This window comes from Peromyscus eremicus, chromosome 8b (assembly GCF_949786415.1).
Source record: "Peromyscus eremicus chromosome 8b, PerEre_H2_v1, whole genome shotgun sequence".
Classification (NCBI taxonomy): domain Eukaryota; kingdom Metazoa; phylum Chordata; class Mammalia; order Rodentia; family Cricetidae; genus Peromyscus; species Peromyscus eremicus.
In genome coordinates this window covers 46,013,198-46,038,361 of record NC_081424.1, presented here as the reverse complement: position 1 = coordinate 46,038,361, position 25,164 = coordinate 46,013,198, and the positions used below count along the sequence as shown (strand labels likewise).

Sequence of the window (25,164 nt, the reverse complement as noted above, 5' to 3'; positions counted from 1 at the left end):
CTGTCCATCTACCCATACAACTGTGTAAAACATCCCCAGAGGATGGTCAGTCTTGCTTTGCGGTTTCTTGGGAGCTAAAAGTTCTCCCTTGCCACATCACTTTCACTCGGGATGATCTCAATTTTCATCATAACAGACATTTGCTTTTGCCAAAATATAGCGTGGAGTTACTCTGAATAGACATCTGACGCACGTGGGTTTGTTTGCATCCTCACATTAGAAAGATCTGAGAAGCTGAGAGTGGAGAGTGCGTGCCTCCTACCCAGTTCTGTTCCGGAAAGGAGACATTCATTCCTCTTAGTCCTGCATCCACAACTCGCCAGTGAATGCACATCTATTCTTCTAGCTGCTGATCAAGAGAAGGAAAACGTTTTCCTTTTCTCAAGTTGCTCATGAGCTGGGAGTTTACTAAGTAATACCACTGGCTCTTGGGTGCGACATCTATTGTTCTGGTATCTATGGCCCATTTTTGGAAGAGCGATTGATAGAACTATAACAAAGTATGAACATTTCCATCAACTAATTAGTCAACTCTTGGGGTCTAGCTGTTCACACCAACATCCCCACCTTTTCACTCATGGGCTTCTATTTACAAGGATGTGAGCTCGTAGAGGAAATGAACTAGTTAAGACATGTCCACCTTTTACCCAGACTATTTGACTCTTCTCAATGGCCCTATATAAGTAGGGGGGGGGGGGGGCAGGTTCACTTTCTTCTTTGTGATGATGATAGAATAAATATTTTTTTATTTTAATTGTCTGCCACATTGTTGGTGGGGAAGCCTACCAAGAAAATTAAATGTGCTATGAAGATTTATAAGGACTTGTGGGGGAGACGTTTCTGTTGGTTTGGGGGAGCTGTTTTTGGTTTTATTTTTTTTGTTTTTACTCTTTTTAAAGGAAAGTCTGATTCTGTCAAGCTAAACTGTTTCTCCATTCACAGACACGGCAGCAGTTCAATGATATATTTTATACCTGGCGATTGAAGGCTGGGTTCCCTCCCTATAAATAAAGGGGTTCCCTCCCTATGAATAAAGCGGGTGGAACCTAACAGACCATGTGCCACTGAGCAGACTCCTTCCTCAAGTGTCTACTTCATTCTGAGTAAAGGCCACAGTCTCAGGGCAGGAGGGATGGTTCAGCAGTTAAGAGCACTGGCTCGGAGTGCTAATAGTCTGACTTGCCCCTTGGTGCCGCCCTGCATCCTGAAGTAAAAGCCTTGTTTTAAGGAAAAACCCTCCTTTCCTTCTCTCTCTTTTGCTCTCTCTCTCTCCATTCCCACGAGGTGTGCACCCTCGACCCCCCTCCCTCTCTTCTTCTTTCTTCTTTCTGTCTTTCCCTATCTTTCTCTTTATCCCTCTATTATAACAAACTCATTTCCGTGTGGATGCAGCACCGGGGTTGTGAATGACTTGCCACTGTCCACCACCTGCCGCTACATCTACCCAGCGTGTTTTCCCTCACACATGGGACTCCCTGGTCTGGCCAGCTGGGGGGGGGGGGGGGTCCCCTGCATGCACTATCATAACACTGAAGACCTGGGTTCAATCCCCAGCACCCACCTGGAGACTCACAACTTACAGTACCTCCAGTTTCTGGGGATCTGACCTCTTCTGGCTTTTGCAGACACTAGGAACTCAAATGGTACATGGACATGCAAACAGGCAAAACACCCATACACATAAAGAATTAAAAACCTAAACAATAATAAAACTAAAAGAGGCAACATACCGGCAGATCCCCTGCCTGGCTCCTGCCTCATCCCTCGCCTCTAGGAGCTCAGTGTCCCAGTCCACACAGGCTGTCCCATCCCTCAGCACACCCTGCCTGCTTAGCCTTGGCCAAGCTTTGACAATGCCCACATCTCTCTCTGCCCGCACTGTTTTTCCTAGTTATTCACACCCTCACCTGAAGATGTCCTGCAGGTCCCCTGAGTCCCAGTGGGCTGACTAGGTCACTCAGTTGGTACAGTGCTTGTCTAATAACCACAAAGCCCTGGGTTGAGTCTCAGCTCTGAATAAGTCAGATAACAATATCCCATATCACAACTTAGCACAACTTGGGGAGGAGGAAACAAGAGAATCTGGAGTATGGAGTTCAAGTTCAGCCTGAGATATATGAGACCTTGCCTCAAAATAAATTAAATAAATACGTAAACAAATTACAATATAAAGTAGAGCCCCATTCTCTACTTTATATTTTTTCCCACTTTGTACACCTAAAATAGTTCATTACTATTGGTTTGTTTTTACTGTCTCCTCTCCACAACCCAACTAAAACACTGAGTTCCAGCCAGTTGGTGGTGGCTCACACTCTTAATCCCAGAACTCAGGAAGCAGAGGCAGGCAGGTCTTTGTGAGTTCAAGGCCAGCTTGGTCTACAGAGTAAGTTTCTGGACAGCCAGGGCTATACAGAGAAACCCTGTCTTAAAGGGGGGGCGGGGAGTTGAGTTCCAGAGGGTGAATGCTTTTCTGAGTTTTATTCCATGCTTAGGACAACGATTAGCAGGCTCTCAATACAAGCATATTAAATGTGTGAGCAAATGAACATGGGAAGAGTAGGACGATCAATCACTAAGCACTATGGCAGTCTGGGCCTGGGGCAAATGAACGTGAACAATTTATATGTTGCTTCGCGTTTCAAGTTTTCCTTTAAGTAACAGATCTACTTTGCAGCCGTCAGACTTAAAAGTCGCTTGCATGTTTTAATTTCTCCAACTCCCATGTCTTCATTATAATTTCAAATGCTGGTATTAAGTCGGCCGGTGCCTTGCATTTTGTAGATCACCCTGTCCTCTTTGCATGGTTTCAAAAGAAACAAATGGAATACAGTTCAAGGTGTTAATTACATACGCTTATTAAAAATAAACCCTGAGAGTGTCAGTTCTAACACTAAGCACTTTTATGTTTGTGTGGTTTATTGGTTTTATGTATGTGAGAAAGTCAAATGCAATAAGCATAATATTGCAAAATAGCTGTTACCAAAGGGAAATTATTCCATTCTGTAGACAAGCCTAAGAATGGCGCTAGTCTGTAAGTTTAAGAGTCCGGGAACAGAGCAACAGAGACAGGTTTTCACACGCTGGCTGAGACTGATGGACGGGAGACTGTGTGCTCCCTTCTGTAACTGTGGTTCAAACAGGGAGAGAATTATTTGTACTGTTCTAATGGGTGAGAATGAATGAGGATTATTCCAGAGGTTCTGTATACTCGGGTCCCAGAGTACATCTGTAGACTAACTGGATAATATCTTGCGTTACAGCTAGAGACAAAATTCTACACACAACTATGAGTGGGAGAAATTGCTGTATTAAAGAATATCACAGAATAACCCCTTTTGATCTCCAAGCCAGGGCCGCAAATACAGGAAATAGGGATTCTCTACAGACCATTAGAGTTCACTGTCCCCTGAGGAGGAGCAGATAGATACCTCATTCCCCTCTGGGCCACAAACAGCAGATGGGGTGTGCCTGAAGTGAAAGAGAAGTGTGTCTGGCCCCTTGTGCTGCTTTGAGCTCCATGAATTCAGGGGGATGCCGGGGCTCTGCAGCTACCTGCCTAGAGATGAGTGCCCATGGGGTCTGGAAAGATTCTGGTTCTAAAATGCAGGCTGGACTGATGGCTCAGCACTGAAGGGCGCTTGCCGCACAGCCGCCAAGAACTAGAGTTCAGATCCCGGCACCCACATGACCAACCAGGCATCCTGAAAAACACTTAGAACTCCGACTCCGAGACACTCCCTTCGGGTTTCTGCATGTGTCCACAGGCATGTACATAGATGCACACGTGGACACAGACACAGACAGACACACAAATAAACAAATCTTTTTTTAAAAAGAGAGTGTTGTTTCTACTTTAGTTCACTGTCTCCTAAACATTAGCCCAGCAGAATAAGCAAGCGCCTTCTCTTCCAGGTCCTTTTAGTGGTAACAAAGCCCTTGCAAGGAGAGACACAGGAAAGGGGAAGAGACGTTGTGGAAAACTCTGGTTCTGGGAGACCAGTTATGTTCAACAGCATCTTCAGGACAACCACAGGGGAGTTGCAAAGCACGGGACAGCAGGACAACTGCAACAGTTGGTTTATAAATGCATTTTTGTTGTTTAGTCCACGTTTAGTAACATGTTACTAGACTGGAACACGTTTCTGAAAAGATATGAGATTTGAACTCCCAAGCAGAGAGAAAATTCAACTACAGGAAACCCAGATGGAGCAGTCAGAGAGCAGGAGGAAAGAAGAATGCTCAAGGTGGAGTCATTTCCATCTAGTGTACTCACAGAGGCACAACTCAAGGACCAGAGGACTGGGACTCAAATTTCTAGACCTCTCCGGAGACAACTGCTATGAAAATCTGCCCCAAATCTCTAAGAGCAAGCCAATGCCTATGTGTTTCTTAGAGGAGCAATGAATTCACCCCATATGCCCCTTGTGTTTGGTTTGGTTTTTCAGCATTTGGTTTTTTGAGACAGGATCTCATATAGCCCAGGCTAACATTGACTCCTATGTAGCTAAGGCTAGCCTTGAACTCCTAATCCTCCTGCCTCTGCCTCCCAGGTGCTAGGATTATAAACTTACACCATTTTCTACACCAGCTGCATATATAAATTTATATAAACTGTTTTTCAATAAAAGACGCACAAATAGCCAGGCAGTGGTGACGCACGCCTTTAATCCCAGCACTCGGGAGGCAGAGGTAGGCAGATCTCTGTGAGATCGAGGCCAGCCTGGTCTACAGAGGAAGATCCAGGACAGGCACCAAAACTACATGGAGAAACCCTGTCTAGAAGCCCCCCCCCCAAAACACACACACACACACACACACACACACACACACACACACACACACAAATAGACCTAAGGGGGCAGGGGGATCACTCAATTTTTCGCACCCCCCACCTTCTATTCAAGGAGAAAATAGTAATAGATTGTTTGTTTACCTGTAAATTTAGGGGTAAGGAAGGCATTTGGTTTATAGGGTGTTGTTTTGGGGGGGTGGTCTTTTTGCTTTTTCCTTCTCTCCTGGGAGAACATCTGAGTTTAGTCAACGAAAGGGAAGAACTAGTGAGGTTAATTTAGGATGAACAGGAGTTACCCTGCTACATGTTTTCACTCTGAAACAAGCTCTCATTGTACCCCAGGCTATCCTTGATCTTCCTATGTAGCAGAGGATGACCCTGAACTCAAGCTCCTCCAGCCTCTACCCTCCTTAGGATTATAAGTGACACTACCACACCTGGTTAACATGGAGCTGGGATCGAACCCAGGGCCTTGTGAATGCGGGGCAAGAAGAGCTCTGTGACAGAGCGGCATCCTGGAGCTCTCATCTTATATGGTTAAATAAAAATTGTTGTGAATCACTGTATTCCTCCACAACCTGCAGCACACAGCTGAGGAAGCACACGCCTGGGTGCTTGGCCAGCCCAAACAAATTGTCACATCCTCGGAGCCATCATTTCTTCCTGAGGACAGGGCCCTCGGCTGACCCAGCAGGCCCGAGTGACCCCACCCAAGGCCCTGTGGGAAAAGCCGGGTCTCAACTGCTGACGCAGCTCCTGCCTGATCCTCTGGCAGCCTCTGAGGTACAGTGCCTTCTGAGAGACTGGTGCCAGGCCCAGAGCCCCGATCTACCCCACCCAAGCCCCCGGCCCCACTTGGGCAAGAGAATTAGCCGGGGAACATGCTGGCTGGGAATGTGGGCCTAGGCACACGCCCTAGCTTGGCTTTGGCCAGGGCAGGGGGGCTACGTGTCATCACATCCCGGCCACCGCACCACGCCCTCCCGAGGAAGGTTTCCTCAGGAAATTCTGACTTCTCCGGAAACACGGGTGGCCCCAGGCCGGAGGATGTAAACAGGAGCCTCACAGTTTTGTTCTTTGTTCTGCGTCCCCACAAACCTGCCCGGCCTCGGGCTCAAGAATTTTTTTTTGGCTGCAGCACAACTTAAGAATTGGGCTGAGCCATGGCTTGTAGGTCCAGAATTTACAAGTCCAGAATGTACAGAAGAACTCAGATGCAGACAGCCAGTGTCAGGACCAAGGTTCTCACCGAGGCTGGCTGGTTTTGAAAGGGGGCATTACAGTAAGTGCCAGAAGGGCTAAGGATCTGGCTTAGTTGGTCGAGTGCTTACCCAGCATGCACAGGGCCCTGGGTTGGCTCACCAGCACTGCATAAACCAGGACTGTAATCCTAGCACTGGGAAGATGAAGGAAAGCATGAGGATCCAAAGTTCAAAGTCATCATCAGCTACATATGGAGTTGTAGACCAGCCTGGGCTACATAAGACCAGGAATGAATAAAACAAAAGACATATAGCACTGTGAGGATGGGTTCTCTATTCAAGGGTCAGAATGCCCAGAATGCGTCTCTGTCTGATCTCCATGCATCCCTTGGTGTCTCTTCTAGAGTCCCTGGCACATCAAAATACTCAAGAGATACTGTTACATGAAAAATTTTCCTCCCAGGCCACTTCTTGGCTTTCCCTTAGAAACAGGCACACAGATCAGGACCACTGCCTAAAAATATGGAAAAGGAAAAGAAAGACAGTGAGTGGAAGAGATGCTGTCTCCCCTCCATCATCCTTCTCATGCTCACTCCAGCCCTGTCCACACCACTCCTTGACTTTGGATACTTCTTTAGGATCGGGGGCTCCGAGGCCAGCTCTGGATCAAGGAGACACTGTGTGTGTGTGTGTGTGTGTGTGTGTGTGTGTGTGTGTGTGTGTGTGATCTTAATGAACTCAGGCTCTATGGAGCCTGATAAAATTTGTGTCTTTGTTTCTTTTTTTTTTTTTTTTTTTTTTTTTTTTTGGTTTTTCAAGACAGGGTTTCTCTGTGTAGCTTTGCGCCTTTCCTGGATCTCACTCTGTAGTCCAGGCTGGCCTCCAACTCACAGAGATCGGCCTGGCTCTGCCTCCCGAGTGCTGGGACTAAAGGCGTGCGCCACCACGGCCCAGCATGTCTTTGTTTCATCAAGGGCAGAAAACCATCTCCTTCAGCCAGCCCCACTTACTGTCTGTCCTTTAATTCACCCACCTCACTAGATACAGAACAGAGGACAGATGCTGCCAGATGTGGCCGTTGTCAGCCTGGAAGACAACTTGGCACCTGACCGTCACAGCCACCTACCACCGTATCATAGGTTGGCAAGGGCTTGTGTGTCCTTTTAGGGGATGCTGTAACGAAGACCCACAGATGCACTGAAGGGCAGCGAAAGCCGGTGCTGGCGGCAAAGGCAGAATTCCTGTGTTTTTATACAAGTTCTCTCGGCTTGATCTGTAAAATGGGGTAATAACAACAATCCCCACACCTCACCGCATTGGGCTGTGCTCAGGTAAAAGAGATAATCCCTAGAGAGCTGTGGAGACAGGGTCTACCCACCCCCCAGCTACAATGACCTCAGCTAGTAGTAGTAACTGCTGAGGAGCAGACCCACCCAGGGAATTACTTTTCTGCAGCAACACCCATAAAAAGTCCATCTGAATTTCATCCCAAGGATGAGTGACAGAGTTTTGGGGGCGGGGGCTGTTCTCTCATGTAGCCTAGGTTGGCCTTCAGTTTTCTATAATCCAAGGATGACCTGACCCTCCTGTGGCACCATACTCCATTTATGAGGTGCTGGGGACCAAACCCAGGGCTTCACGCACGTTCGGCAAGCACTTTCCTACCCGAGCCTCGTCGCCGCCCCCGAAGAGTTTTCTGACACAGTTAATTAAGTCTGACACAATTCTAACTCCATCGTGACCACCGCAGTGAACTTCTAAACGAAAAACTTCATCAAATTATCTGAAATGATGCTTTTAAGACCGGGAAACGGCACTGGTGCCATGACTTACATGTCAGTGATTAGCTAGTCGGCGTGGGGACAAGCATCCCACTGTGACGGGCCAGTATCACGTGCTGTGTGTGGATCACATTATCCCAGCCATGCAGCCAGGCCCCATGGCTGCAGGAGAGGATGGATGCCGGGCTTTCTTCAACAGCTGAGAACGGTCCTGTATGAGTCCGAGAGCCCCCCGGGACTCCCACAGAATGGTGTCCTTTCCACCTCATCCTCTCTCTGACTGATCCAAAGCAGGCGCTAAGTACTATCAGTGGCTTGTCTGGTTTGGTTTGAGACAGGAGCTACGTGTCCTAGGACTCACCACGTAGCTCAGGCTGGCCTCAAACTTGTAGCTGTCTTCCTGACTCGGCCTTCCAAACGGTCCTTCGCACAGCTCGGGCCCATCCCCCGGGCACGGTGGCTCTCTCAGCAGTCTCACAAGGACACAACCATCTCTGTAACTGTCCCAGCTCTTCTGCTCTGTGACACAGGTCACGCTGCCCTCTGCTAATGGGACAGCGTGATCTGAGTTTCCTAGTGCTGCCCAAGAGAAAGGAACTCTCTGCCTCACTGAAGACATATCTGTGGTGTTAGCATGGTGGCTAGCACAGTGTTAGCATGGTGGCTAGCACAGTGTTAGCATAGTGCTAGCATAGTGTTAGCATAGTGACTAGCATAGTGCTAGCATAGTGTTAGCATAGTGACTAACATAGTGACTAGCATAGTGTTAGCATAGTGACTAGCATAGTGATAGCATAGTGTTAGCATAATGACTAGCATAGTGACTAGCATAGTGTTAGCATAGTGACTAGCATAGTGATAGCACAGTATTAGCACAGTGCAAGCATAGTGCTAGCATAGTGTTAGCATAGTGTTAGCATAGTGACTAGCATAGTGCTAGCATAGTGTTAGCATAGTGACTAGCATAGTGACTAGCACAGTGCTAGCATAGTGTTAGCACAGTGACTAGCATAGTGTTAGCATAGTGACTAGCACAGTGTTAGCATGGTGGCTAGCACAGTGTTAGCATGGTGACTAGCATAATGTTAGCATAGTGGCTAGCACAGTGTTAGCATGGTGACTAGCATAGTGTTAGCACAGTGCTCGCAGAGTGGCTCGGTGGTGAAGCACTTGCCTTGTGTCTGCAAAGCTGACCCCAGGTCTCTGGAGTTGAGACACAGGCAGAGGGACTGGGATCATCGGGAGGATCCAGGCATCTCGGCACAGCCTATTAATAGACCACGCAAGAGGCCGAGGCAGGAGGATTGCCACAGGTCTGAGAGTCCTCATGACGTCTTCCCAGCTGACGGCCTCCCCGGGGAGGCGGCCGTCACAGCAGGCCGGTCCGCTGGGCAGTGTTAAAATCTCACCGTAAACCTGTCTGGTGGCACTGCGTACACACCCGCTGTCTAACGCCGCCTTTGATGCCGGTTGCCCAGGTGACCCGACAAACATCGCACCGTGTTCCTTAGTTTTCTGGTTCTCTCACCTCCTCACCCTGCTACTTGACCCGCCCACACCTAAGGACTCCACCTCCCTTAAAATTCCACAGCTGCCCGCTTCTCCCCAGTCCCAGAACTCCAGCCAGGCGCAGGCCACTGACACGTTTCACTTGAGGCACACTGGACTCCATTTCTTAAATGCGGTCAGTGACCTTTCAAGAGTGTCAACTGCTTTAAACCCTCCTGTGGCATCCAAGCATGGGCTAGCTTCAGCATCGACCATCTGGCCCCAGCTCAACTCTTTCATACTCACTAAACAATCATCACCCAATTCAACCCACCCTGGGGATTTGGAGGGTGACATTCTGTCTGTCTTGAAAGTGCTCTCCCATGATAGTCATCGTCTGATCCATTTTCGGTCCTGTCTTTGGCCACTCTTGAAATCCAGCCGCTAAGGAGTCTGGACACATAGCTCAGCACTTCAGACACTGCTGTAGGCCATCGAGATGGCTCAGCTGGTAAGGGTGACTGTCACCGAGCCTGAAGACATGAGTTTCCAATACTCAGGACACACGTGGTAAAAGGAAAGAACTGACTCCCATAGGCATGTGTGGAAATGTGCACGCTGGCATGTACATGCACACATACACACACACACACACACACACACAGAGACAGAGAGAGAGACAGACAGACAGACAGACAGAGAGTAAACAAACGTAATTTTTTTTAAAAATCAGAGCAAGTATCCACACAAAAAATACAAGACAGGCCAAGTGGTAGTGGTGCATGCCCTTAATCTCAGCACTTGAGAGGCAGAGGCAGGAGGATCTTAGAGTTTGAGGCGAGCCTGGTCTACAGAGCAAGTTCCAGGAGAGCCAGGGCTATGCAGAGAAACCCTGTCTCTAAATAAATAAATAACAGTCTCAAAACATGTTATACATTATATATCTCGATCCTATTTTTCTTAACAATGAACTAAAATTTCTCTCTCAGGAAAATCAATCTGAAAGTGAAGACACTAACAGACACGGAAGGTGTGGGGTGTGGAGGGCAAAACAAGGTAATAGAAAATATCCTAAATGTCCAGAAAGACTCAGATTATGAGCTACCCACTAGTCCCACAACCCATCAGGCTCCAAATAAAAAATAAAGGGAGGGAAGTTACTCAAACTGGGGGGGGGGGGGGGGGCAGAGCTCAGGGCCACCACTAACTACCTGTTGATGCTGAGTTCATCCTCAGGGTCTAGACACCCTAATCAGACAGAGACACCCACCATTCACCTCTCCAAGTCCAGACAAAACCCAGTGAATAAGGCTCTTCTTGCTCCACACCCAACTCTTCCTCATGCTGGATCTTAGAATGCATTTCCTCAGCAGACTCTTCGACACCCTGTCCTCAAAAGTGATCTCTATCCTTCCGGTCGCATCTCTCCTTCAGTTAAAACACCTCTGAGCCGAGTGAGCTACTACTACAGGGAGGAGCAAGACACAAGAGGTGCTTAAGGACTGTGGAAAGAGGCATTCCTAAGAGGGGGACATGCAGGTATGAGATTGGAGCGGGCGAAGAGGGAGACAGATAGAGCGACCTCCCTCACAGCTCTGTGCCGCTCTGTCCCCCATACTCAACAGGCCTTGGGAAAAATAACAAGAGAGGAGCATTTGATCCAACAAAACCCAACAGGAGCCCAAGCCTCCAGGAAACTGAGTATCAAACACATGATACAAATAGGAGGTATCACAAGGATTGCACAGAAGCCAGGCGGTGGTGGCGCACGCCTTTAATCCCAGCACTCGAGGCGGATCTCTGTGAGTTTGAGGTCAGCCTGGTCTACAAAGTGAGTTCCAGGGAAGGTGCAAAGCTACACAGAGAAACCCTGTCTCGAACCCCCCCCCAAAAAAAGGATTCCACAGAAATAAAGTTTATATGGATGTGAGAAAAAGGTGATTTTACAATGCCAGGAAATGTACTTTTAAAAAAAGAAAGAAAAGACAATTAGTCCGCTCTCTGCATGTGACTGCATTTACCTTCAAACCTGGTACTCAGGAAGCTAAGGCAGGAGGATTGCTGTGTGTTCAAGGCTAGCACCAGGACAACCAGAGATACAACCTAGCAAAGACCCAGACAGTTTGGACCTTCCCTGGCAGTGGCACACTAAAGTGATGGGTGAAGAGCATTTTGTCTAGCATCAGCTGTTCATAATGTGGCAATACCGATATCCTTGACTGCGCTGTCTTCATGTTTGGAGCTGCCGGAAGTCTTGGGAATGGTGTTGATCCTAGACCTGTGCTGTGCCTCGGGTAGAACTTACTTTCACCTTGACCCTCCATTCCAGGAAAACTTTCCTCTCCTCTTTATCATTTCCCAGCCCTTAACCAAAGCAAATCTAGCCCCGTGTTTCTGAACACTGACCACAGACTATGGGCGGACTCCGGACAGGAAACATCTGCATTTCGGTACAGTGTCTACACTCCACTGATGAAGCGTCTGCACTCTACTCCGTCATGTCCATCATTAAGTTTGATTCCAAAAAAACACTTTCTTTCATGAGTGGACACCCCACCGTATACTCCAATGACTTTCTGTAGCCAAATGACTGGCGATGACAGGGTGGCAGCTGTGGGCCATCTCTTCAAGTTTCTGGGGACCTTTTCCTCCAGAAGCATGACTCACAGACTTTAGCCTCAATCTTAAAATTTTGCTTTTCCTCTGTAAATCCAAAGTTGGTTAATGGGAAGTGTGCTGGGCTGTGTAATAGTCTCGGAGGGGAAGTGATGGAGGTTTTGGCTTGAGTCACTGGGCTGGAAGTGGATGGTCATGAACAGTAATATTCTTTAGGGAGCAGAAAACTAACAGGACTGGCTACAGATGAGCTAGAAAGCTTGATTTTTCTAACTGCCCATTTTTATATTACTGTCTGAAGACATTCCTCTAAGTGCATTTACCCTGGGTGAATAGTAGGGATTAAAATCAATTTTAAAAATGACTGGATGACCTATTCGATTTTAATTAAGATGTCCAGCATAGAATCTACAGGGAATAAAAGATATTATAAATTGTTTCCATTTTCTCCACATCTTCCCTTCCGCTTATCCCTAACCATTAGCAATCTGGTCAGGAGTGATGTCTGAATTCCCAAACCTGGTATCACGGGCAAGATGTCTGTTCAGTGTACACAGGAATGACATCAGACACAAAGTAGCGCCAGGAGGGCTGTTGACATGGAGAACTGAACTTTCCCACCCACAAGCCTCTAGCGCCCCTTCCCTGACTCAATCCTCACAGAACACCAAGGGTTAGGGGATGTAGCTCAATAATAGAAGCCATACAACACCAGAATCACATGTGCTAGGAAGGGTGAGTCTGCCGGTAACTACCATCATTGATTCTCTTCAGGAGACATGATGTCCACATCCCAAAATACCAGAGACCCTGGCCCACGCTAGTTTAGCCACACAACCAAGAAGTCAGTTCCAGAACCCAGCACCAATGACACTTTTATTTTTTGGCCTGTGGTGGTAAGGCTTTCTCCCCACACCCTCTCCTAGCTCTGCCTTAGGTCATATCTGAGATGAGGACAAAAAGACAAAACGCTGTCCTCTTTGGAAAACTAAGCTTAAAATAGCTTAAAGGCCTTCTTCAGGCTCCCCATCATTTCTGCTCTTTGGTCCCTCCTCACTTCATCATAAATACACAAATCACATTCAGTAGAAGAAGAAGGGAAAGCCATAGGTATCCCTGAACCATGTTTGGAAGGAGACAGGCACACTCTAATTTCCTCCCAAGGCCCAGTCCATTTGTTCGGCTCGGTGTAAACTCTAGTATAAAATGCTGGCCATGGACCTTCCCTGTCTTTGAGTCTCCTTACTGAATACTCCAGAGGACTTATCTATCTCCCTCATCCAGTGCCCCACCCAGGCCCCATAAATAGATTTTTGCTGACTCGGTTTCAAAGTGTCTCAGACAGGTTTTTATTGTGCGGCCCTGCTTATCTCTCTACTCAGTTTTCTTCTTCCCACTGGTCAAGGCGTTGGGCCCTACACAAAGGAATTCTGCCTCCTGCCAGTGAGTGGCTTCATTCCACACAGGCACAATGTCACCGCATCCACCTACAGCTACCTGTATCATGCCAACAACCATGAGGCTTCAAACAACCGGACCGTGTATCATCTTACAGTGAGTGAGGCCTGAAGTCAGGATTCCCTCTGAAACCTGTACAAACAGGAGACTTCCTGGCCCCTTCCCAGCTAGGGGGTGTGCCAACAAATACCGGGCACTGTTTAGCTACAGATACCTCTCCAGCATGAATCTCCACATGGTGTCTGAGTCTCTTTACATGGCCCCTTTCCTCTGCCTGTCTGTGACTAGGTCCATATATCTCCCTTTTGCAAGGGACATTGGTCATAATTAAAAATCACCCTAATGACCCCATCTTAAAACCTGGTTGACTCTTCTAAGAAACCATTTCAAAGGATGTCCCACTCTAAGCCTCCAGGAGTTAAGACTTCAACAGAATATCCATACCACTACTTCAGAGGGTCACTGGGATGATTAAACACACAAAGAGACGGGTGAAGCATGTGACACTGAGTATGTGCTCAGTGACAGCGTCTAATGCTGTCCTTATTATTCCTAGATGACCTATTCTTCTCACCCTATAGTATCTTTCTTTAAGACGTTTTAAAAGCAACTCTTAACCCAGAAGGGTGAAGCAACGCAGGAATCCCGAGCCTGGGGAAGCCAAGACAGAAAAAAATAAATAAAAAAATCACCAGTTTGAGGTCTCTCTAGGGTACAATGCAAAATTGTGTCTAAATAAACAAACAAACAAACAAATAAGTAAATGCAAGTCTTTGTGGCAGCCAATTTTCTGAGAAGAATATCCCTAAGCAGACACAAAAATATCACCACCCACCAAACTCCATGGGAAAAAATAATAACAATGGAAGTCTGGGTGGCAAACTGGAGGATGTCCTTTGTCCTGGGAAGAGAGCTCTGTGGCCTCCAGGATGCCTGGAATGCAGAGCTGTGTAGGAATCAGTAAAGGACATGCTGACAATTGAATTGCTAAGTTCTTTTGGGTTGTAGAAAAGAGCTTCAATTCTACTGGGCAGCCTCTCTATAGCTCCATAAATATACATATAGAAATTATGTGTGTGTGTGTGTGTGTGTGTGTATTCTAAATTAAAAGCCGTGAACAATAGAAGGTTAAGCATGGCATTAAAAAACAAAAAAGGTATTTGCCAACTGTCAACCCATCTAAAGGAGACAGACTTAGGGCTTCTAGTGGAGCTCAGTTGATTCAGTGCTTACCTAGCATACAGGAGACTACGTTCCAAAAAAAATCTTTTAAGGAACGATTCAATTTCAAAGAAAGGCAAGCATGATCAGCACCCTTGGTTTTAACACGTGTGTAAGAAGCCATGTGCAATGGCACATGCCTGAGTCCCAGCTCTGCGGAAGGCTGAGGCAGGAGGATCCCAGGAGGTCAGGAGTTTGAAGCCAATCTGTGCACCAAAGCAGCATTTTGTCTGAAGCTAAGAACTTCCTGTGGCTGTATCGAGTTGTACAACAGCGACAAGCAAGCAGCTGTACAGTCCCGGCATGCTTTTCTCGGTACCCATTAAGGCTTGTTTTGACACAGACTCTCCCAGGCCCACAGAAGGTGGTATGTCACTGCGTCCTACTCCTCCCAAATATATTGCTAAGTCATTTCTCTACCAAAACAACCTTGGAGCCTTACCAATGGTCTCTGCCAACTCCGTTGCATAATTCTCCGCCTATTTATCTTGACATGACTAGCAAACACAGGATTCAAACCCATGTGCTTTGGCCTGCTCACTTGGTCTTTGGCTGATCCTTGGGAACCATGGGTTAACCTACTGCCCTTGAGCAATTCCTGCTCTGGATTCTCTTCTCCCTAGGTAAGGGCCTGAAGCAGCACACCCAAACCTGCCTGCAAGTCTCTCTACGTAGAGGCCGACAAACAATAGACTTATGTGTCTTACAGGCTCGATGTTTTGATACAGCCAAACCTCGGATTTGAAAACTAACCTAAAGCTTGAAACACTGTTTTGCTAACAGCAGGAGACTGTCTTTCCCAATGCTGGGGAAGTGGGGCTTCCTGTTTTCCAAAACACAACAGATTGGAAGTCACGAGACTTAGGGGTGGTATTCCAGAGCTTTCACAAGCAGAGAAATAGTAGCAGGAAGGCAGCAATCCTCTGTGATGCTCTCTGTTTCCCTGCATGTGGTGAGTTTGCCACATTGACACACAGAAGTGTCCAGAATCTTCAGAAACAGGTAGCCTGGTAAAAGGCAGACTGCAGGCCACACCCACACACGTGCTACTAAAAACAACAAACAAACAAACAAACAAACAGCGGATACAGTCTGGCTAAACAGTTCAAAGGCTACAGGCCCTTACCTCCAAGGCTGCAAGCTGAATTCAAGCCTCAGAACCCATGTGGTGGAAGGAGAGAACTGACTCAGGCAAGATGTCCTCTGACCTCCAAACCCACACCAAGGCATGCGTGGCCTCCCTCCCCGTTCCTCACCCCCACACTAAACCAAATGAATATTGTTATTATTTCATTATTATTACTTTAGTAAGCAGAGAGTTGGAGATGATGTGGGAACCCTGGTTTCAATTTCCAGCACCCATAGATTGGGCATAGAAAAGCAAGCCTGTAATCCCAGGACCCCGGAAGTAGACACAGGAGAACCTTGGCTATATAGTGAATTCTAGATCAACTTGAGCTACACGAGCCCCAGTCTCAGAAATATAGTAAAAAAAGGAAAGCACACACACACACACACACACACCACATATACACACACACACAAACACACCACACATACATATACACACACACCATAAATACAAACACAACACACCACACACACATACATACACATTACACACACACACACACACACACACACACACACACACACACGAGCAGAGCCCACGTCATCTGCATCTGATCTACCTCAGAGGGCACTCTGCAAACATACAAGATGAAATTGGCAAACCTAGAAGAACCCTGAACTGGAGATTTGCAAAAGTCAGACTCACCCAACAACTAATGAATTGTGGGTACTAAAACAGGAGCGATAAAAACACAGCTGTGTTTTAAAACAAAAACTAGGAGCTGGAGAGCTGGAGAGCTGGCTCGGCGGGTAAAGGCACCTGCCACCAATCCTGGCGATTGGAGTTCAACCCCCAGAACCCACATGGCAGGAGTAAACCTCCACTCATGTGCCATAGCATGTGCACTCACAAACACACACATAAGCCATACATAAAAAAATAGAAGTTTAAAATAAAATATAATCAAAAAGAAACCAAGAAGCTCAAGCAGTTTCTGTGGCTAAAGGGCACTGGGTGCCAACAAGAGTGACTGCTGATAGGTGTGGCTAAGGCAGCCCGGAATTGACCAGTGAAATATGACCCGATGGCTCACACCTGAGTCCCAGCACAGGGGAGGCTGAACCAGAAGGACTGCCAAAGAGTTCAAGACTACTCTAGTAAATCCCAGGTCAGTCTAAGCCAAGCAAGACCTGGTACCCACCCCCACTGCCAAAAAAAAAACAAAAACAAAAACAAACAAAAAGTATGCAACAGTAAATAAAGTGGTTCTCCGTGTATATAAGACACACTACTACATGTCAGGATAGAATTATATGCAAATACAAATGTGCTTAGTCTTATCTCTAAAATAGTATTAGAGCAAAGGGTAGGCCCTGCTACATATCTCTCCATGTTTTTTTGGTTTGGTTTATTTTTTTGGTTTTTTTTTTTTTTTTTTTTTTTTGTTTGAAGACAGGGTTTCCTGGCTGTCCTGGATCTCGTTCTATAGACCAGGCTGGCCTCGAACTCACAGAGATCCGCTTGCCTCTGCTTCCCGAGTGCCGGGATTAAAGGCGGGCGCCACCACCGCCCGGCTCACCTCTCCATGTTTTAAGGAGTGACTTCCTTCCATTTATCTCCTCCCTTGGTTTCTATGGAAGTGCTTCCGCTATGGAAGGCATCCTGCCTTCTAAAGACACAGGCTCAGGATGTGTCGCCCAGCTAAGTGACGAGCTGAAAGGCCTTGACGCAGAACATCATCAGGGTATTAGAGTAACTGACAGAGCTCTGTGGAAAGAAGACACCGCTCTTGGCTAACACTAAAGTTACATCACATAGACTCTACTATACTTCTCGTATATCATTTATGAATGAATCATCTGACACCTATCTAATGCTCATCGTGAATTCTCGGTTTCATAACATCCTAATTGAGGCAAATGGCTCCTACACATTCGTTTTACAGGGCTCATCCATTAAAGCACACCCTGGGCACCACAGGAGAACTAGGGTCCACCAGCATGCTTCAGCAGGCAATGGTGACCATACCCCAATAGGCAGGGCCTAATACAAACATTCTTAGAAAATTCTTAATAATTTGCAATTCAGCCGGGCGGTGGTGGCGCATGCCTTTAATCCCAGCACTTGGGAGGCAGAGCCAGGCGGATCTCTGTGAGTTCGAGGCCAGCCTGGGCTACCAAGTGAGTTCCAGGAAAGGCGCAAAGCTACACAGAGAAACCCTGTCTCGAAAAACCAAAAAAAAAAAAAAAAAAAATTTGCAATTCATAATCAAATGTGCCTTCAAAACGATTCGTGCATGGTCTCTACAGACTTTCCCCCCATATCTCAAATTTCTTCTGGACATTTTCTTTACAGTCATATATGTTTCCTTAGATGTATAATAAAAATTAATTCCAAATAAAAATGCATATAGGTAGAATGCTTGCCACAGCCACAGAGTCCTGGGCTCACCTCCAGCACCATGTAAACTGGTGTGGTGGTACAAGCCTTATAATCCTGGCACTTGGAGATGGAGGCAGGAGGATCAGAAGTGAAAAGTCATTCTGAGCCACCTAGCAAGTTTGAGACCAGTTTGCGCTACATGAGACCTTAATGCATAAATAAACACACACACAAGTACCCAAAAAAAGTATGCAGATGAAACATTTTATACATTAGGGGTTAACGGTTTTCCCCGAAACCACAGACACTCAGAAAATAAACTCATTCGTTAACTGGAGGCTTTTAACATATTGCTTGTTTCTATTAAGTGGCCTATTAAAATACTCTCACCACAAGCTCCAAGGAGCAGCATGAAGCCTAAACATGTAGACCGACCCAGTGGGCTCACCCTTGAGAGGGCCTAGCGTTCCTCAGAAATCACCTTGCCCTGCCTTCTACACTAAAACTAAATCTAATAACATACATCTTTTTAACTGACATCCTCTCTTCTGTGACCTCACTCATATTGGGGATATCACGAAGTCAACCTCACAGAAGCTCAGAGAAGAGTGGCAGCTCCCAGGGGCTGGAGAAATGGTTCTACGGTTGAGAGTACTTGCTGTTCTTGTCAAAGACCTAGGTTCAGTTCCCAGCACCCACATCGGTGGGCTCACAACCGCCCACAGTTCCAGTTCCAGGAGGTGCAACATCCTCTAGCCTCCACCTCAGGCACCTGCACATACGTGTGCACATGAATTTACAGAGACCCACACGGGCACATAAATAAAATTAAATATATATATATACATATATATGTGTGTGTGTGTGTATATATTAATGGTGGTTAGCAGAGGCCAGGAAAGAGAAGGGACGGAGTGAGTTGGGGAGAGGCTGAGTGAGGGGCACAGAGTCACAGTTAGATCAGAGAAACAGGTTCTGCACTACTGCTGGCAGTAAGGTGACGAGACAGTAATAACGTACTGTGTGTTTCCAAAAGCTAGAAGAAAGAACTCTGGACATTTTCACCATAAAAAGTCACAATGTTAGAGGAGCCGGAGAGGTTTGATCTGATGTGCACACTACACGTCAGGTTGGAAGTTTGTTTGTTTTTTTCAATGATTAAAAAAATAAATGTAAGGCTGGGCATGGTGGCAGAGCACATTGGTGGTACTTGCCCAGTGGGTGTGAAGGTCCAGCAGCCCAGCCTTGGTGGGAACACCTGCAATTCCAGCACTTGGGAGTCCCAGACAGAAAGACCTGTGTCAGAGTTATCCTGCTCTACGTAGTCAATTTGAGGCCAGCCTTGGCTACATCAGACCCAGCCTAATAATAAATTAACAAAATAAAAACCTCTTAATTAATGTTTTATGTACTTATAATAAAAATCATGTGATTTTTCTGTTTAAAAAAAAAACTTAGAAATAAAACATTCTCACATTGTTATACTACCTAGACACAATGAGAAGTAAAAATAGCATTCTAGATAATGTTTAAACAGAGATAACATTTTCATTACAAATATCGTTTGGCCTCAAGAAAACCCTAGCTATTAAAAGCATTCATGTGTTTTTGCTTTTGAATAAAGAAAATATTTCCAACACACATTTCTTGGCAAGCAACTTGACGAGTTAATAGCTTGAAATGATTCATCCGTTTATTTTTGTTTCTCTCTCTCTCTCTGTTTTGTTTTTTTTGAAACAGAGTCTTGCTATGTCCATGCCGGCCTTTCATAATCCTCCTGCCTCAGCCTCTCAAGTGCTAAGGTTATAGGAAAGTGCTGTGAGATGTTCTGTATGTTAAATGTGTTGCTCTGATTGGTTAATAAATAAAACACTGATTAGCCAGTAGCCAGGCAGGAAGTATAGGCGGGACAAAGAAAGAGGAGAGTTCTGGGAAGTGGAAGGCTGAGTCAGAGAGACGCTGCCAACTGCTGCCATGAAAAGGGAGATATAAGGTACCGGTAAGCCACAAGCCACGTGGCAAAGTATAGATTAATAGAAATGGGTTAATTTAAGATAGAAGAAGTAGATAACAAGAAGCCTGCCACAGCCATACAGTCTGTAAGCAATATAAGTCTCTGTGTTTACTAGGTTGGGTCTGAGCCGCTGTGGGACTGGCGGGTGAAAGAGATTTGTCCTGACCTGGGGCAGGCAGGACCAGGAAAACTCCAGCTACAGGAAAGTGCCACAAAGACTAGCTATTCATTTGTTTCCAAACTGTAAGTTCAAAGGGCATTTGAGCCAGGCGTGGAGACCCATGTCCTTAATCCCAGCACTCAGGAGGCAGAGGCAGGCAGATCTCTGTGAGTTCAAGGCCAGCCTGGTCTACAAAGCAAGTTCCAGGACAGCCAGGACTGTTACACAGAAAAACCCTGTCTTGGGAAAAAAAAAAAAAAAAAGGAAGAAAGAAAGACAAAAAGAAAAGGCATTTGAGATAGTAAATGCAGAATTGCTAACTGTATTAAAATCCACCAGAAATAGGAGTAATCCTACAGCAGAGATACACATACTTGAGCTAAAACACTCCTTTTCTCTATAAATAACTTAATATAGAACACTATATTTTCAAAGCACACATTAAAAAAAAATCATATAAATCATTTTTGCTCTAAGTGAAAAAAAAAGTACTTGGCAAACAGCAAGGCTTAGACAGAACTACTAAAAGGTACTTAGGATAAATTTAAAAGTAGCTAGGATGTAGGACACACTAAAATCAATTTTAGTCTTGAAAAGCATTTAGTGAAAAACTGACCCACCACACCTCCCTCTGCCACCACCTGCTTCAAAGTCATCCAAAAACCTATTTGGCCGCCCACATCTGCAAGCTGAGGCAGGAGGATGGCCACAAGTTCAAGGCTAGCCTGGTGAGCTCCAATCCAGTTGGTTGTACAGAGTAGGTTCTGTCCCAGAAAGGAGGAAGAAGAGGAAGAGGAGGAGGAGATGATAATGCAACTGAACACGAAAATCAACTGTGCAGGGAGGGATTCTATTAGACGCCCAAGGAGAATAGCGGATATCTCTGCAGACACAGTCGGAAAGCACGTAGTCTAAATACAAGTGATTCCCATTTCTACCAGACAGCTTCCGAAGGTCCAAGACATAGGTAATTCCTCGGGGGGGGGGGGGGGGGGGGGGGGGAAGGCAGGGGCCGGGGGGGGGGGGGGGGAGCCTATCCCAATATTCAACGTTGCTTTCTTCGTCAGAGCTACCCTGCCTGGCAGGGCAGTCTCTTGGATGGAGATGTCTAGATCACATGACCTAATGCGCCTAAAAAGGCAGCAGGACAGGTTGTCTCCAGGTGGCATCCCTCCTCATAAAGAATTAATGCTGCCCAACAAAGCAAAAGAGACAGCAGGCAGCTGGTTGGGAGCAAGGCGAGTGGGAACAGAACTGCCATGCCCGGGTCTCGTTACCAAGCCAATTAAATGAATGAGAATGTTCCTGAAGCATGACAATGCCTTGTAGCTACCAAAATATAGTTTACCTCAAAATTACCAAGAGCTTCGGTTAATTCTTTAAAGCCTTGGCCTTACATCCACTGGTTTAAATGGCATAGTTCCTTCAGAGTCCTAGCCTCCAACCATTTAAATTCATCCTGAAGTCAGGAAGCCGCTCAGAGGTAGACACTTGTCTAGCACATATGAGGCCAGGGACTTCATTTGTAGAATCAAAACCAAACAGGCAAACACCACAGGATTTTCCTGCTACAGTTATAAAAGCCTACTTTATAGCAAGTATGAATTTTTTAAGATTTATTTATTTATTATGTATACAGTGTTCTGCCTACATGCATGCTTGCAGGCCAGAGAGAGCACCAGATCACATTACGGATGTTTGTGAGCCACCATGTGGTTGCTGGGAATTGAAATCAGGACCTCTGGAAGAGCAGTCAGTGCTCTTAACTGCTGAGCCATCTCTCCAGCCCCGCAAGGATGAATTTTATCAGGTTAAATATACAAGTAGACAACTATCGACACACAGAAGAAAGGAGTCCAACTTCATCTAGAGCAGTGGTTCTCAACCTTCCTGACGCTGCGACCCTTTAATACAGTTCCTCGTGTTGCGGTGACTTCCCAACCATGAAATTATTTTCATTGCTACTTCATAACTGTAATGTTGCTATGGTTATGAAGCATAATGTAAGTATCTGATACTCGACCCCTGTGAAAGGGTCCTTTGACCCACAAAGGGGTCGTGACCCACATGTTGAGAACATCTGATCTAGAGAAAGAAATGAAGAACTTATTTAAAAAAAAGTTCATTTGTAGCTGGTTGTGCAGGCTCACGCTTGTAAACCCACAACGTGGGTGGCTGGGATAGAAGGGGATGTGAGTTTGAGTCCAGCCTGGGCTACACAGAGTTTCAGGTCACATGACAAAACTATAAATAAAAAGATAGTTTAAAAGATTTCTTTTATTTCTCTCTCTCTCTCTCTCTCTCTCTCTCTCTCTCTCTCTCTCTCTCTCTCTCGTGTGTGTGTGTGTGTGTGTGTGTGTGTGTGTGTGTGTGTGTGTCTATGTATGTATGTGCACTATGTGCTGGTGTCCTTGGAGGCCAGAAGAGGACTCAGGTACTATGGAGCAGATGTCGAGGCAGCTGTGTTGATCTTTTTAAGTGTTAGTGGGGAACAACCCTTCATTTCTTTTGATGTTGAGTAAAATGTTTGGCTTGCCAGAATTAGAGGAGAGATATTGATGGAATGTATATACATATAGGCCCTCCCCTCATCCCCTCTACCTGGATCACTAACGCTGTCTCCAAACTCACAGGATTTTACTGTTGGTATGGCTATAAAAACCTTTTTTGTAAGGGCTTCATTTCTTCCTCCAGAGTCATTGCCAATTTATGACCACCAACAAGCATTTTTTTCTTTCAAGTACTTTTGTATGTGGTGCATTTGTTTTCTTTTGCTTAAATGTATTTTTGTATGTATGGGGTGGGGTGTGTGTGTGTGTGTGTGTGTGTGTGTGTGTGTGTGTGTGTGTGTGTAGGCCAGAGGTCAACAGCAGTTATCTTCCAGAATCTCTCTACCTTATCTTTGAGATAGAGTCTTTCTCCAGGAGCTCACAGTTGACCAGCCTTGCTAGCCAACGTCCTCTGGGACCCACCTGTCTCCACCTCCTTGGAGCTCCACAGTTATAGACCACTAAAGCATGCCAGGCTTCTACACATGGGTGCTGGGACCCCAACCTCAGGTCCTCACGGCGTTGTGGCAGACATTTACCAACTGAGCTATCTCCTTAGTAACCCTCTTCAGCACCTCCCCCTGCCATTGGGGGCACAGGTGTTGAACACAGACAGGGTCTTGCTCATGCTAAGTAGACAATATAGCACTGTTGTTGTGGTGACCCCCAACCATAAAATTATTTTTGTTGCTACTTCATAACTATATAGCACCCCTAGCTTCCAGAGCTTTCTAAAACACGGGTGCATCCCATGCCAGTTTAAAATTCTGCGCTGGCTTCTCCCTGAAGCTACAAGAATAATGACCAGGTGAGCAGCAAATGCTGTGCCCTCCTCAACAGTCCGTTCTCTCCTGCTTCCCCCCCCCCCCCCTCCTTAGCTAGGCAGGCCCTTCCTCTACCAGGCATGCTCACCTCTGGACTGCAAAATGAGGACAGTTAGTGACACAATCACCTAGAAGCTGCTTTGCTAAATAAAATGCATGGACTCTCTCTCTCCAGGGCCCTCAGAGTAACTCTAAGCAAGAGGAACGCCCGAGGCCTTCGCCTTCAGGTTGGGCCTGATTCACCCATGGCTCAGAGATAAGTTACCTCCTAAACCCTTCTTCCTCCTGAGTCACCTTAAGTTCCAGGAAGAGTAAAACCTCCCAAGACAGACCCCCACCCCCATCCCCGCCCCCACACATGAGGACAATTATCCAGGGCTGCACCCTTTGAGACTAACAGACTTCCAACTTACCAGGCCAGCTTGCAAGACCATAGCAGAGGCAAGAATGAGTCAACAGTGTCCCGGAGCACACCTTGACCAGGACGGCTTCATTATGCATGCTTTTTACTCTCTGTTTAAACCTAAACCTCAGGTCAGCATCCCAGAGACCAACTTGGGATCTGTCTGGATATGTTCCTCTTCCCAATGCAGCCACATTGGGTACACTGCCTTCCTCTATTTTACTGGTCTTTGTTGTCCGCACATCTGGATGGGTGTCCAAACCTACTGAGAGGATCGGGTGAGCTTACAGGTGAGGTGTCGAGGCTCAGCCCAGCGATAGAATGCCATCCTCACGCTTGTTCAGAGGATGGAGCATAAGGAACAGAGACGGCAGAGAATGGCAAATGAAAGCCAATGGGCAGGAGACCAAGAGAAGGAGGTGGCTTGGGAACAGGGGCCTCCTGCAGGAAAAAAAAATGCAACCACCCCCCACCAACTCTGAATGCTTGATTTTTGTAGACCTGCACATCAAGGATTACCTGGAACAAGTCACCCCCCTCACTGATCCCAGGGGGGCCCTTCAGATCCTCCATGCTGAGCAAGAGTTTAGGGCCCTCAGAACCCTCCCAACACTTCACCCTGCACCTTCTGCACACTACTCTAACCACAGGCTTTCAGAATATTTTAAACTAAGGTTCTCCACCTCACCCTGACTCCCTCCCCACCCCACCCTCTCCTTCTCTGGCCTCAAGTCATAGTAGCTGAGGATGCCCTAAAGCTTCAATCCTCCCACTTGGGTCTCCAGTGGAGTGCTGGGATCACTGGTGTGTGCCATCACCCCAGGATGAAGTGATGCTTTTCCCCTGCACGCTAGGCAAGCCCACTACCCACTGGGCTACACCCCCGGTCCCGGACTCTGAGATTCCAATGTGTAAATTGAAATAGATCATAGGTTGACAGGCTTCCCTCCTGACACCTCCCAAGGGTACATGTAAATTAACCGTTCCCCAAGGAGTCAGCATACCAAAGACCCCCTCAGGATGTCACCAACATCTCTCCTCCCCCACACTTGGCCTGACAAAAGAATGGATTCTTTCATTTGTTTTTCTGCTTCCTTCATTTAGGTTTTTTGGGTTCTGCTTTATTTTAGAACTGGAGTAAACAGCAAGACAGCTAAATACAATAGCTCTGAAGACTCAGGCCTACAGTGCAGTTTTCTAGA

The 25,164-nt window shown here is 46.5% G+C and overlaps 1 protein-coding gene across 1 annotated transcript in view; it reads right to left on the bottom strand.

Annotated features, from left to right (window-relative positions):
- Sash1 (SAM and SH3 domain containing 1) overlaps positions 1-25,164 on the bottom strand; it is a 170,076-nt gene that overhangs the window by 141,405 nt on the left and 3,507 nt on the right. The gene's annotated exons all lie outside the window — the stretch shown is intronic.